Below are 15,663 nucleotides of genomic sequence, written 5' to 3' on the forward strand. Positions count from 1 at the left end.
AAACAACTAGGCTCACCTATGTGCACCAACAACTTATGCTAAGCAAGATAAACAACTAAGTGATAGAAAGATAGATTACAATAAACAATATGTCTATCACAAAGTAAAGTGCATAAGTAAAGGGTTCGGGTAAGAGATAACCGAGGCATGGGGAGACGATGATGTATCCCGAAGTTCACACCCTTGCGGATGCTAATCTCCGTTAGAGCGGTGTGGAGGCACAATGCTCCCCAAGATGCCACTAAGGCCACCGTAATCTACTCACGCCCTCGCACAATGCAAGATGTCGTGATTCCACTAAGGGACCCTTGAGGGCGGTCACCGAACCCGTACAAATGGCAACCCTTGGGGGCGGTCACCGAACCCGTACACATGGCAACCCTTGGGGGCGGTTACCGGTACCCGTACAAATTGCTCGGGGCAATCTCCACAACCTAATTGGAGACCCCGACGATTCCCGGAGCTTCACACCACAATGATTGAGCTCCGAGACACCACCAAGCTTCTAGGACGCCAAAGCATCCACGAAGAACAATATCAAGGGTACTAAGTACCAAAGGTGGTAAGCTTCTCAACTTCTCACTTCCACGTATCACCGTGGAGAACTCAAACCGATGCAACTAATGCAATGGCAAGAACACACGAAGTGGTCAAGTCCCTCACACTCAAATCCCTCCACAACAACAAAAACTATGGAGAAATATGAGAGGAAGAACAAGGAGCTCACAAAGAACTCCAAGATCAAGATCCAAGGGGTTCCCCTCACATAGAGGAGAAAGTGATTGGTGGAGATGTGGATCTAGATCTCCTCTCTCTTTTCCCTCAAGAACAAGCAAGAATCATTGGAGGGATAGAGAGTAACCAAGCTCTAAGAATGTCAACAATGGAGATAGAACAAGAGCTCAACGGATGGATAAAACCAAGGGGGAAGAAGACCCCCTTTATATAGTGGGGGAAGGAATCAGACCGTTATCCCCATTTTCTGCCCGAGATCCAGCGGTACTACCGTTGGCTGCAGCGGTACTACCGCTGGCACTCCAGCGGTACTACCGCTGGGCCCGTGATAGTCCAACGGCACTACCACCGCCAAGAAAGTCTTCGCAAAAAGGTCCGTCCACGAACAACCGCTAGGCAAGCGGTACTAAGCTCCTGGAGCGGTACTACCGCTGACCAGGGGCGGTACTACCGCCAGCCAGCGGTACTACCGCCAACTCTAGCGGTACTACCGCTAGGTCTAGTGGTACTACCGCTAGGTCCAGTGGTACTACCGCTCGCCACTGAAACAGCCATAACTTTCGCATACGAGCTCCGAATCGAGCAAACCCAAGCTTGTTGGATTCAGGACGACAAGGGCTATCCAAACAGCGACCATGCGGTTATGAAAATGCCAAAGATATAGAGATGTGAGTCCTCTATGAATGAAGAACCGGCAAAAACTCCAACATCGAAAACATCATAGTAGATGCATATGGACTAAACAGAAAACCTATCAATCTATCCTAAACAGAAAACCTATGAAGGGCAAACCTATACCTTGCACCTCGTCCTCTTGACCTAGATGATGATCTTGGGTTCCTCAAGATGGACCACCTTTCTTGATTGTGTTGGCTTGATGAAGACTAGTTGATTGCTCCCCCATACTCACTATGGGTGAGCCACTCTTGAGCATATCAGCACAAGTCCATTGCCACCACAATGAACGGCAAGCTTCAAGCATGATATCTTCGTGCTGATCCACTTGAACTTGCACATCGCAATCTTGATGACGATCACAACTTGACGTCATACTTCATGGGTTGTATGAGATCTTCCCTTTGACGCAAGCCCATGGAAACACACCTAACCCCCACATAGAACTCTCACGAAGACCATGGGTTAGTACACTAATACGTAATGGACAATGCTTACCATACCATGGGATCACTTGATCCCTCTCGGTACATCTTGTACGCTTTGTGTGTTGATCATCTTGATTTGCTCATGGGTTGTATGAGATCTTCCCTTTGACGCAAGCCCATGGAAACACACCTAACCCCCACAAAGAACTCTCACGAAGACCATGGGTTAGTACACAAATACGTAATGCACAATGCTTACCATACCATGGGATCACTTGATCCCTCTCGGTACATCTTGTACGCTTTGTGTGTTGATCATCTTGATTTACTCTTTGTCTGAGATCTTGATCAACCATGTGTCTCTATGACCATTCTTTGGATAATACCTTGAATACCATCTTGGTCATCATATAAACTCCTTGAACCCAACAGATGGACTTCAAGAAGTGCCTATGCACAAATCCTATAAATGTAACTTAAGGCAACCATCAGTTCATAGGGATTGTCATCAATTACCAAAACCACATATGGAGATATATGCTCTAACAGAGGAGGAAACAATTACGAGGTGCTGCAGAAGGTTCGTCGGAGTTGAGGAAGAATGCTGCCGTCGTGGACGTCGAGGAAGGAGTCTTTGCTCCCGATCTCTGTGAAAATGGAACCACACCGGGATCTTCTTGCTCCTGGCAGGGTCGGGGAGGAGGCTAGGTCAACGCTACGCGAGCATCGAGCTTGAGCCGGAGCTGTTCATGGCGACGGCGGCGCTCTGCTTTGTCCCTGACGACGCGAGAGGGGGAGAAGAGAGAGGGATAGGGTTAGGAGAGGGGAGCCGGAGATTTATGCCCGCACCCCGAGGCTTTGGTCCGTCGATCGAAGGAGAAAATGAGATCGGCGTTTCTCCCTGGCGCCAAACTCAGTGACGTCGGGAGGAGGAAGAGGAACGCATCCTGGGTTGTGGGCCGAAACTAGAAGGACTGGTCTGGTTCTCCCTCTCTCTCTCTCTGGAAACTCTTTGCAATAAAAAAATAAAGAAATTTTGAATAAAAGACATAGTCTAAAATAAAAGGAATTAAACAAAAATAAAAATACTTTTGGGCTCCTAAAAGCATGGTCCAATTTTTTAAAATAAATTGGGCATTTTTTGAAGAATAAAATGAGGTTCTCGTTTTAAATAAATCAAAAATGAAATTAAAATAAAACAAAAGGGGTTTCACTCCACAACAACAACATGATTTTTAAGAAAAGAGGAACTCTTTTATTGGGTCAAAATAGAAGGTTTTACACTGCCACAAAAATTAAAAGGAAGAGAGGGATAAGGTGCTATGGTGCAACAAGGGTTTTGAGATGTATCTTGTTGCACCCACATCACACAACCATCGCATGCCACTCTCACCCAAGCACTTCACTCAAACACCAAGGTGCAACAAGCAACACAAGACAAAACCAAATGAAGTGATGCTATGCATGAAGACATGTTGCAACATAAAATGATGACACCAAAACTCATACCACTTAACATAACATCACAATGTTGCCTTACAAGGAAAGATTACAAGGGGGGGATTGCATTAGGGCTGTCACAACTCTCCCAGACTACAAGGGGATCTCGACCCAAGATCTAAGACTAGAAGAAGCTGGGAAATCGAAACGGAGGTTGTCCTCGCACTCCCAAGTGGCTTCTTTGTCTGAATGATGTGACCATTGTACTTTGAGGAACTTGATTGACTTATTGCGGGTCTTGCGCTCAGTCTCTTCAAGGATTTCTATAGGATGCTCATGGTAGGATAGGTCGGGCTAGAGATCGATATCTTGGAGATCAATTGTGTGCTCGAGAGTCTTGAAGCATCTCCGGAGATGAGAGACGTGGAACACATCATGCATATTGGAGAAGTTGGATGGAAGTTCTAACTGATATGTAGGATCACCTCTCTTGCCAACAACTTTCAAAGGACCAACAAAGCGAGGAGCTAGCTTTCCTTTGATGCCGAAGCGTTGAGTGCCCTTCATGGGAGACACTTTGAGATACAAAAAATCATCGAGCTGAAAAGTCATGTCATGATGCTTGCTATCATAGTAGCTCTTCTAACGGGACTGAGCTGCTTTGAGATTATCCCGAATGACACGACACATTTCTTCTGCTTCAGCAATCATGTCATTCCCAAGAATCGGGCGCTCACCAGTCTGAGACCAATTAAGGGGGTACGACTGTTCCTGCCATATAGAACCTCGAATGGAGCCTTGCCTGAGCTTGCTTGAAAGTTGTTGTTGTATGAGAACTCGGCAAACGGTAGGCAATCTTCCCACTTCATGCCAAAATTAATCACACAAGCTCTGAGCATATCTTCAAGGATCTAACTCACTCTCTCAACTTGACCACTTATGTGAGGATGGAAAGTTGTACTGAAATGGATCTTTGTGCCCATCGCAATCTGAAAGGAATCCTAGAAGTTGGAAGTGAAGATGCTTCCACGATCTGACAAAATGAGCATAGGAACAACGTGCAAAGAGACTATCCTTGACGTATACAACTCTGCAAGCTGAGCTACTAAGATAGACTCTTTGACCAGGAGGAAATGAGCAACTTTGGTCAACTTGTCGATGACGATGAAGATGACATCGTTGCCTCTCTTGGACTTTGGAAACCCAGTGACAAAATCCGTTTCCACATGATCGAATTTCCACTTGGGTATAGGCAAGGGATGAATAATTCCTGCTGGACGTTGATGCTCCACCTTCATTATGAGACACACATCACACTCGTTCATGAACTAAGCAATTTCACGTTTCAAGCGAGTCCACCAGAAGGTCTTCTTGAGATCTTGATACAATTTGGAGCTTCCTGGATGTATCAATAGGAGGGAATTATGGGCTTCATCCATGATAACTTTCCTGAGCTCTCCTTTCGTAGCGACAAGGCGGTCCTCGAAGAACATGATATCTTTATCATCAACACGGAAGCACATATATTTTGGAATGCTCTTTGCCAAGCCAATCTTCACTTACTTCACCATAGCATCAAGAAGATGAGCTTGGCGGACTTGGTCTTCCAAGGTAGGAGAAATCTGGAGATTAACAAGAAATCCCTAAGGTGCTATCTGAAGGTTGACTTTCCTGAAGGATTCACAAAGATAAGGCTGAAGAGGCTTTAGAATGAGACTATTGCAGTAAGCCTTTCTGCTCAAAGCATCTGCAATGACATTTGATTTTCCCAGAGTAAAGTCAATGCTCGGATTGTAATCTTAGATCATTTCCACCCAACAAGTTTGTCGAAGATTGAGACTAGGCTAGTTGAAGATGTATTTGAGTCTCTTGTGATTGGTGTAGACTTCAGCCTGTGTGCCCAACAAGAGGTGTCTCCAAGTCATCAAAGCATGGACCACTGCCGCCAACTCAAGATCATGAGTGGGATAGTTCTTCTCACTTGGATTCAACTGCCTCGAGCTATAATCTACCACTTTCTTCTCTTGCATCAGGATTGCACCAAGACCATGGAGAGAGGCATCACAAAACACTTGATAAGGCTTGGAATCATCAGGAGGAGTCAAGACTGGAGTTGAAGTGAGCTTCTCTTTGAGTGTGTCGAAAGCCAACTAACACTCTAAAGACCGGACAAACTTCACACTCTTCTAAAGAAGGTTGGACACATGCTTAGCAATCTTGGAGAAGTTCTCAATGTACCTTCTGCAATAGCTTGCAAGCCCAAGAAAGCTTCGAAGCTGCTTCACATTCTGAGGAGGTTCCCACTCAACAATTTCCTTCACCTTTGTAGGATCAACTTTGATGCCCTCGGCAGAGATGATGTGCCCAAGGTACACAACTTCCTTCAACCGGAATTCACATTTGGAGAACTTAGCATAGAACTTATGCTCTCTTAGCTTATCAAGCACAAGTCGGAGATGTTCTTCATCCTCTTCCTCAGTTTCAGAAAATACCAGAGTGTCATCAAGATACACCAAGACAAAGTCATTCTTGAATGGGGAGAAGATATAATTCATCGTCCGAGAGAAGGTTGGAGGAGTATTGGCGAGACCAAAAGACATCAGTGTGTACTCATAAGACCAAAAGCTTTTCCTGAAAGAAGTCTTGGTAATATCTTCTCCGCGAATGCGGATGTGATGATAGGCCACCCGAATATCAAGCTTAGAGAAAATCTTTGCCCCTTTCAATTGCTCAAACAATTCATTGATGTTGGGAAGTGGATACTTGTTTCTGATTGTCTTCTTAGTCAATGGAAGATAATCGATACAGAGTCGGTCCGTGCCATCTTTCTTTTTGACAAACAAAACACCACAACCCCAAGGAGATGAACTTGGTCTGATCAGACCTAGACGTTCTTGCTCATCTAGATGCTTCTTCAACTCTTTTAGATCTTTAGGACCAAGCTTATACGGATGCTTGCAGACCGGTTCACTTCCTGGTTCAAGCTCAATTACGAACTCAACTGACCGATGCAGAGGCATTCCTGGCAATTCTTCTAGAAAGATATCTTCATACTCACAGACATCTGGAACTTGAGAAATGGGAGATATTTCACCCTTCTCATTGAGGGAAAATAGACGGATAGTGTCATCGCGAGGAGCGAAGATAATCACGACCTCCGAAGGATGAGTCAACTTGACTTGTTTTGCTTCACAATCAATATACACCTTGTTCATTGCCAGCCAATCCATGCCAAGGATCAGATCAATATCTGACTGGCTAAGGACAATTGGAGAATCCAGAAAGGAATAGCTTCCCATCTTGACATAGACATCGGGAACCACCATATGAGAACTCATTTGCATCCCTCAAGATACCACATGGAAAGGATTATCCAAGTGAATTGCGGGTATGTCATGCTTAGCAACAAAAGGTTTTGACATGAAACAATGTGATGCACCAGAATCAAATAAAACCTTTGCACGAAAATCATTAACCAAGAGATTACCCATGATCACATCTGAGGAGTTCTCTGCTTCAGTTGCATTCACCATATTCACCCTTGCAGACTTGGGGTTAAACTTCACCATTGCATTGCGTGGAGGCTTAACTGGAGGAGGAGGCGGAAGACACTGCTGGTTGGTGCACTTGTTAGAGTAATGACCCTTCTGACCACACCTGTGACAAGTCACCTCTCACTGCGGACGGAATCGCACTTGAGGATTTCCTTGCTTCTGTTGCTGAAATCTATGCTGGAAAGATGTGTTGGGTGGGTGGGAAGAACCACTACCACCAGACTGCTTGAACTACTGAGGCTGTCGAGGAGGAGCAGACACCCAATATTTCTGTTGCTTCTGAACCACCTGAGTTGAGGACGAGGAACTGGAATTTCTGAAACGCTTCCTTGAGTTCTCAGCTTTGAGCAAAGCCGCCTCAGCCCTGAGAGAAAAATTGTAAAACTGGTCGAACTCGACAAGATCGTGCAAGGCAAGAGCCAGCTGCAAGTCTTCCTTCAGACCACCTGAGAACTGATAAATCTTGCTCTTCTGATCTGGAATGTCCTGTTTAGCATAACGAGCCAGCTCCTGGAACTCCACATTGAACTTGTACACAGACGAACTCCCTTTCTTCAAGCGCCTGAATTTCTCATGCATCTGTTCCACAAAACTTGCTGGAATATAGTTAGCCCTGAAATCCCTGTAGAAATCATCCCAGATGATCACTCTGTCACCTCTAGATTCCTTAAACTGCTGCCACCATTCTGCTACCTGCCCCTTGAGATGAAATGTTGCAAACTTGACAGAGTCCTTTGGTTGCACATTACTGCACTCGAAGTGCTTGTTCATGTCATGAATCTAGTCATCCGCATCGAATGGCCGGTCACAGGAGCTGAAGGACTTCGGCTGGTTCGCTAGGAATTGATTCAGAGTTGCAAACTGCTATCCACCATTGTTGAAATTACCCTAATGCTATTGGTTCCTCTCTTGCAACAACTGGAGAAACATCTGAGTGTTTGCATTGGTTGCCACCATCACAGCTTGCCATGACTCTGGAGGAGGAGGCGGTGGCGGAGGGGGTGGTGGAGGGTCTCATTCTCATGACCGGGATTCTCGCGAATTGGTGGAGCCATCCTGAAGACGGACAACAACGTTAGACCAGAGATGAAAAATCAAAGATTAAGCTGATTCAATAGACAAAAATATCTGAACAAGAATTCTTAGCAAATGCACTCAAAGTAAAATTAGTAAGAATGCTTCCTCAAAATAACTGTCGACAACATCTCATTGAAGGCCACTTGTAAATGCCAAGTATGAGCTAGGATTGCTCAGAACAAATGGATATTCCCAAAATACATCTGATGAAAGAATTCCTTGGTTACTAACGGAATTCCCACCTAAGAACTTCCGAAATTTCTGGTCATGCAATCTGGTCCATAGATACAAGGAGAAAATATTCAATCAACTCCTATACTAACCCGTCGAGTGTATCACATCCGTCAACCAATAACCAGAATCTCGGAACTTCATCTGTCTCAAACCCTTGTAATCACAACGATACTAAATGTGGCGGTACCCCCGATCTCTATGCACGAGTACTCGGGATGTCGGGCTTATCGCGCCACTACTTGTACTGAAGCAATTTCGAACATCCTCCGTCCTGAGATACTAAGAAATCTGAATGATAACGATGTGCTCAAGAATCCCCTCGAGCTCAACTCCACGGAATAAAATCAACACAATAGGAGGCACCAAGACAGAACTCCCTCACATTGGTATCATATAGATTCCAAAATACCCGCGTGATCCTTAAAAAAAATTGAGCGAGAAGAGGAGTAGAATTAAAATTTCCTAAGTTGTGAACCTCATCGGAGTATAGAAGAGGAGAAAAAAGAAACCTACTCTCCGATATGACTAAGCCTCAAAATAGTTTTCTACTAGACTCAACTCGGCCAAGTTCGATCAATCAAAGGCTCCTATGGTCGTAAGGCTCTGATTACCAACTTGTAACGACTAAGACGCGGCTTTTTCCTTATTTGGGGGTGAGGCCTCAAAAGGTGAAAGAGGCGCATCTAAGTGTTTCGCAAGCAGGATAAACATCGCAATACATAATGGATGCAAGAGTAATAAGATTTGTCTTAGACTCGCCACAAGCTAAATTACAGTCACACAGTCATACATTATTCAAATGGAAAGCAGGGTCCGACTACACACAGGATAAATGACAAAACGTGATTCTATCCTGCCTTGCTAGGCCCACGATCATGACCAAGTGCCTCTAATCCTCGGGATACGTCACGTATAGTCTGTCACTGTCCTCGTCGAACTCCCACCTCATTTGGTATCCTCAGAAACGTCTACATCTAGGGTACGTGTACCTATGGGTGGTTGTAGTAAACTGTGAGCCACGAGGACTCATCAATCTCATGACCTTGGTATCGAGTCTAACTAATTAGTAGGTGAGGTTGGGGTAACTGTTTGGGTTTGCAGCATCCTAAGCATATATGGTGGCTAACTTACGAAGAACGGAAAAAAAAAGTTATGGTGGTATACGCAAGATGGTCGAGGTCTAACAATGATCACTAAGTGATCCTGAACACCTACTTATGTCATTCATGACCCCAAAGTGTTCTCGATGAGAGAAGGAACTCTGAAAGAAACAGTCACGGTTACGCACACAGTTGGCGGGTTGTAATTAAGTTACTTTAAGTTATCTAGAACCGGATGTTAACAAAATATACATGATTGCCACATAACCGCGGGCACGGCTTTCTGAAAGATTAAACCCTGCAGGTGTGCTCCAACTAATCCATCACAAATTACCACAGGCTGCATAGAAATCCTCGACCGCGAAACTCGTGATCTCGTCGGATTCCTTAGAGGAACATCTCAACTCTGAGATGACCCAAAGTCTCACCGGAATCCTAATGCACAAGATATATGGCTAAGGTAAGACAAGTCCGGCAAGACCTCCCGACGTGCCAACGTACCCGAGAGGAGCCACGTATCTCGTTCTCAGGACACGGCGAATGAGCAATGGTTACCACGCCAAAACACTGAGTTACCCTAGGGAGTGTTAATACGCTGCTCTGTGTTGGACCAACACTGAGGAGGAGCACTGGCCTAGGGGGGTTGATGAGATTCCTCGGGGTAGCTATTCCCTATGCCTTATTATTAAGTTGTTACCAAATTAACACCAAAGTTTGGTCTTGTCAGACAAGCCTTAACACTAAACGATTTACAAAGGGGGTCCCCATAACAACCCCGAACATGTTAGGAGCGCTCAGTTATGGAATAAAACACTGGTAGCCGAAACTAAGGCGACAACAACGGAACAAATCACCCGGATAAAGGCTAGGCCTTCCACTATTTACCAAGTATATAGGTGCATTAATTAAATAGCATTTCAATAAGATGATATCAAATTCCCATGTTATCACATGGACCAGCTGGCACCTGCAACAAGCAAGGCTAAGATTAATGGTTGAGCAGCCTAACTTAGCCAAATAGTATTTGCTAGGAGGGGAGGTGTTTGAGGTTTCATGGAAATGTTTGATGGCCTATATATCATGTGGTACGCAATGGAGATATAATGATGTAAGTGAATCAACTAAGCATAACAAAGCTAGAAGCGGTGTCAAGGTCACGATCATCTTGCATGTGATAGCTTCAGAGTGGAACCGTTCCTGATCTTCCTGCACGAACTCACCACACTCCTCGAACTCGTTTCTGGACTCAGTAGCTACCCAAAAGAAACAACCATCCAATAAACACCAGCAAGAGATTATGCAACAATCAAAATGATGCATGCATGCACAAACTCTAAATATGCACAGGATCAATCTTATACAGATAATCAAGTGCCACCTCATCACAAAGTGACATTTTTGTAGAACTACCCAAATCTAGAATCTAGTGCCACCATTGGATTCCTGAGGTTTTTCTACCCCAAAACCATGTATTATACTGCTATATATGCATGTAGAAAAATACCACAAAACAGTAAAGAAATTCTGCCATGAATCCTAAACTGCTCATGTCAAGAACATGGGTTGTTCTTGCATATGCCAGATTTGGCATATTCCTCTTCTAGAATAATCCATATTTGGAAAATACATCACAAACAATAAAAAAACTACATACAATTAACAGGGGGCCCACTGGTCATAGACACCAGGACCCCTGTCAGTGATGGAATCGAACCGACAAACCCCTGGTGGTATTCGCTGCGCCCAACCAATGGGTTACGCAGGTGTAGTTACTGAGCTAAAATTATATGTACTGAGCCTATCACCTACTGCAACAGAGAACAAAAGAGATGGGACTGGGGGGGGGGGGGGTTGAACCCACGACCTATCGATCGAGTCGCGCTAGATCAACCGATCGGGCTACGAAGGGGGTTCTGCTCTAACACGGATTCGAGCATATCTGTAACAGGAAGGGGGTGTTGCTGAATCGCAATAGAAACACACGCGTGGGTGCAACTCCGGCGATGGCACGCGACGATGCGAGTGGCGCTAGGCACGGCGCGAAAACGCTGCACTGCTGGCTGCTACTGCTAATACAGCTGCACGCTGTTGCTAACCTGCTGCTGTGCGTGGATACTGCGACTGCTAATGCTGCTGCTGCATGGTGCTGCTGTGAACCCTGCCGGTGCAACTCCGGCAGGCTTCAAGCTCGTGCTCGGTCCTGAGGTTTCGGGGGCCCGGGGCTAAACTCGAACACCGTCCCTTGAATATAAGCATCAAAATAATTAATACTTCCTTCGTTTTTTATGAAGACGTATTATTTGCGACACAGTGAGCAAGGCACATGAATTCGTCGGTTTGTTGCAGATAAATCAATTAGTCCGTGAAAGAAAGAGATATATGCAATCGAGAGGAAGATACTTTCCCTTCTTTTGCTACAAATAGTGATACATGTTATCAAGAGAGATATACTTTCCTATTTTCTAGAGGACTAGGAATGGAATTATGAGAAACTAGAAGAAATGCATCTTATATTGTGGAATTTTTCTTAAAAAAATACATCTTATATGAAAGAACGAAGGGAGTATATGTTTACATAATAAGTTATCAATAAACATTTAAATACATTCTGAAAATATTCATATCAAATAACTTATAGTTATTATCTAAAAATCTCCAAAAAATCTTAGGTGTTGTTATGAAAGAGAAGAGACATATTAATATAAAATATTACCGTCGAATAAGTAGCGCCTCCTGATAAAGCATTGATCACTGGAGGTGGCACACAAAAGCAAGCCGCATTGTGCTTACCATCCTATGAACCAAATTGAACTAGTGTGTGAATCTTGATCCAATTCTTTTTTGACCTCATGCTCGACAACACGACGAACTATAAATTTCATATGGTAAAATCAACATCAAAGAATATTCTATAGCTTACAATGTATGAATTCATTATGTGGAACTGAATTGCCGCTGCTGCAAGTACTAAATTATCTCTAATTCCCTGTTTTAGAAAGAAAAAAATGGACAGCCTTTTTTAGGCGTACATAAAAGGATAGCTTTTTTAAGGGAGCATAAAGTTATAGCTTTTTTTCTTCTTCTTTTTAACAGAACATAAAAGGATATTTTTTTTCCTTTTAAGGCAAACATAAAAGCATACTTTTCTTTATATAGCACAACTAAACTCTATAGGATAGCTAATTCATGTTGATCCGTTGTGGTCTCTGCCCAAGCCTGTTGTGACCCACCACTATTTGATCATCGAAAGAAAACGAGGCCCAAGGCCCGTCGGGTTAGAAGAAAACGTTTCGGTCTTCTTCTCACAGAGACATGAACGAGCTTCCACGCTTCAATGGCGCGAGAAGAGGAGAAGAGAGAGGGCTATGGTTAGGAGAGGGGAGCCGGAGCTTTATGCCCGCACCCGAGGCTTTGGTCCGTAGATCGAAGGAGAAACCGAGATCAGCGACTGTCCCTGGCGCCGTACACAGTGACGTCGGGAGGAGGAAGAGGAACGCGTCCTGGGTTCTAGGCTGAAACTGGAAGGACTGGGACTGGTTCTCCCTCTCTCTCCCTCGAAACTCTTTGCAATTAAAAATAAAGAGATTTTCAATAAAAGCCAGAGGCTAAAAGAAAAGGAATTAAACAAAAATAAAAATACTTTTGGGCTCCTAAAAACATGCTCCAATTTATAAAAGTAAGTTGGTCATTTTTTGAAGAATAAAAATAGAACCCTTTTATATAAAATGAGGCTCTGGTTTTAAATAAATCAAAAGAAAATAGAAATAAAACCAAAGGGGTTTCACTCCACAACAAGAACATAATTTTTAGGAAAAGAGGAACTTTATTATTGGGTCAAAACACAAGGTTTTACACTACCACAAAAATTAAAAGGAAGAGATGGATAAGGTGCTATGGTGCATCAAGGGTTTTGAGGTGAATCTTATTGCACCCACATCACACAACCATCACATGCCACTCCCACCCAAGCACTTTACTCAAACACCAAGGTGCAACAAGCAACACAAGACAAAACCAAATGAAGTGATGCTATGCATGAAGGCATGTTGCAACATAAAATGATGACACCAAAACTCATACCACTTAACATAACACCACAAGGTTGCCTTACAAGGAAAGATGACAAGGGGGGAAGAATTGCATTGGGGCTGTCACAAAGGTGAAGGAACCGAAGAGGCTACAACGGCGAAGTATTTAATCCATCGCATGAAGTGCAGTGAAGACTCACGTTACCACTAACTCCAAGGGTTAAGCTGCCGTTTCTAGTAACTTCCCTCTTTATTAGCACTAATTACCTTGTAATGAAGCTCAACTGATCGTGGCAGCAACTATGTAAGCCACTCCCGGGCTCCATCTCAAGGGTTGAGCACTTTGTAATCTTTTGCACCCCAATAAGACAACATCACGCTCAGGGCTCGAGCCGTAGGGTTCTTACCACTTCCAAGTGGGGCATCAACTTGTACATCTCAGTGTATCTGCTACTCCTAGTTAGACTTAGCCCCTTCGTTCGTACCCCTAGGTACTACTGTCAGGATCATTCCCACGACAGTTGGCACCCATCATGGGGCTGCGCGTCTAGCAAATCCAGCGCAGTTGGAGATTTTTCACATTTTGGCAACATGATGACACTCGACGGGGAGATCCTCTTCGGTTCCCTCAGCTTCATCATCGACGACTCGGCGTGGCTGCAGGATGCGCCACTAGACACCGACGCCCTCCTCACATAAGGTATGTCGCATTTCAGCACAGTAACGCACGGAGTCTTGATCTGGCAGACATCGGTGCCGTATCACTCGGCATCCCCACGCCCCGTTGTTGTTCGCCGCAAGCGCTCTGGGTGCTCGTGGATGCAGTGGTGGATCAAGCACGCTATGGCCAACCAGGCCATTTACGGATAGGTGGCCATGGTCAGCTCTGATGAGCCCACCGTCAGCATCTTCCCTTCGTCGAGCGAAGAGTCTATCGACGACTTTGACTACGATAGCAGCAGGGGTGCAGCCAAGATCGTGATGGCCGACACCAGCACGGGAGGTAATACGGGTCACGCTGTGGAGACCTCTCCCGAGCGGGACGGCGGTGAGCATCACCACGGCAACGGCAGCCACCACATTCCGCTGCCGCTCACCGAGCAGCTGCGGGACGAACTCTAGCGGAGGAGCGATCAGGTCCTCCACACCCCCATCACCGAGAACACATCGGAAGAGATCGCGCTGGAGAACGCATGACTAGTCAATCTCGCTGAGCACGAGTGCCTCGAGCGGCTCCAGCGTTCGCTTGACGCTCGGGCGGCGAGGAACCAGCCGAGCTCCAGCCGCAGTCGCACGCAATTGTTTCCGAACGATTGCCCGAGACACATCGAGGTGATGCAGACTCCTCTGCTGAACCTGGCCGCCGCTAATCGGATCACTGATTCCATTCAGCCAAGTGATAGCGCAGTTGGGGAAGGCATTCGGCAGATTCAAGCTCTACCGAAGATGGCCTTGCAGCAGAATTCCGAAGTGTCATAGTCGTGGCACCGCATTCACAGCAAAGTCCGTCCAGGCGAACACCATGCAGTCGGCTCATAGCCCGCATGTACACAGACGACGCCAAAGGTCTCCTCCTCCTCCGAGGGGCTACAGGGAGACTCGAGGCAGGGTCATCCGGACCGAAGCAGGTCACCCGCTCTGGGCAGTGGCTCACTCGGTCGTCGTCCACCGACTGTAGGCCAAGCCCCAATGGGCATTGGGGTCATGAAGGCGGAGACTACGTGGCCCCCGAGTTCAACGCTCGGTCTATCATCACACAACAAGTGATCGATCGATCGCGAGCTGGCCGGGGAGTGTCCGGCCTCGAGTGCTTCCGCCGACACATCCGAGAGGCCAAAATCTCCTCGAACTACCGGTTGGCCACGAGGATCGATAAATTCAACGGCGAGTCAAAGCTAGAGACCTGGCTAGTAGATTACCGAGTGGCCGTCCAGATCCGCGACAATGATGATTAAATCACTATGAAACATCTGCCCCTCTTGTAGGAGGGGTCCATGAGGGCGTGGCTCAATCAGCTGCCCTTCAGCAGCATCCATAGCTGGGGCGATCTTGTCCGAGTGTTTGTCAAAACCTTAGAGGGCACGTACAAATGCCCAGGCGGCTTGACGAAACTGCAACTCTGTGTCCAGAAGTCCAACGAGACTCTCTGTGATTACATCCAGTGGTGGACCACGCTCCACAACAACGTTGAGAACGTCACCGAGCACCAGGCCGTGTGCGCTTTCAAAGCGGGCACTCGGTATCAAGAGTTCATCCTCAAGTTTAGTCGATCGGGGGACCTATCCCTCGGTAGGGCCATGGAGATCGCCAATGAGTACGAGAATGGCGAAGAAGAAGACCGCCTCCGCGGCGGTAAAGTCTGAGGCAGCGGAACCCCTCAGGCGGGCAACGC

This window comes from Hordeum vulgare, chromosome 2H, assembly GCF_904849725.1.
Source record: "Hordeum vulgare subsp. vulgare chromosome 2H, MorexV3_pseudomolecules_assembly, whole genome shotgun sequence".
In the NCBI taxonomy this organism is placed as follows: Eukaryota; Viridiplantae; Streptophyta; class Magnoliopsida; order Poales; family Poaceae; genus Hordeum; species Hordeum vulgare.